Consider the following 535-nt stretch of genomic DNA (forward strand, 5'->3'; position numbering starts at 1 on the left):
AAGAGGGGTGCTTGTATTTATAGTTGAAATCCTGCCGACAGACCGAAGAAATTCCGACGGAATTCCGACGCCAACGGCTAGTTCGTCGGAATTTCCTCGAATTTTTTAAAATCCCCCAACGGCTCTCCAACGACTATAATATATCCTCGGAATTTATTGGTTTTTTCCGAGGAATACATTTCTCCTCGGTATTCCATAAGAATATTCCGACGGATTGATATTTCCGAACTCAAGGGCTTGGTATATGGATGGGAGTCAATAAGAGCACTGAAGTTGTGGGTTATTGTGATGCTGATTGGGCTGGAGATAGAGCAGATAGAAGGTCTACAACAGACTATTGCACTTTCATTGGTGGAAACATGGTTACTTGGAAGAGTAAGAAGCAGAAGGGTGTATCATGCTCTAGTGCTGAAGCTGAGTATAGAGCTATGCTAAAGCTCACCAACGAGTTGGTATGGATCAAAGGGATCCTCAGACACTTGGAGATTGAGCAAGCAACACCAATGACTATGCATTGTGACAATCAGGCGGCTAT

Source organism: Brassica oleracea, chromosome C2 (assembly GCF_000695525.1).
Source record: "Brassica oleracea var. oleracea cultivar TO1000 chromosome C2, BOL, whole genome shotgun sequence".
Lineage (NCBI taxonomy): Eukaryota > Viridiplantae > Streptophyta > Magnoliopsida > Brassicales > Brassicaceae > Brassica > Brassica oleracea.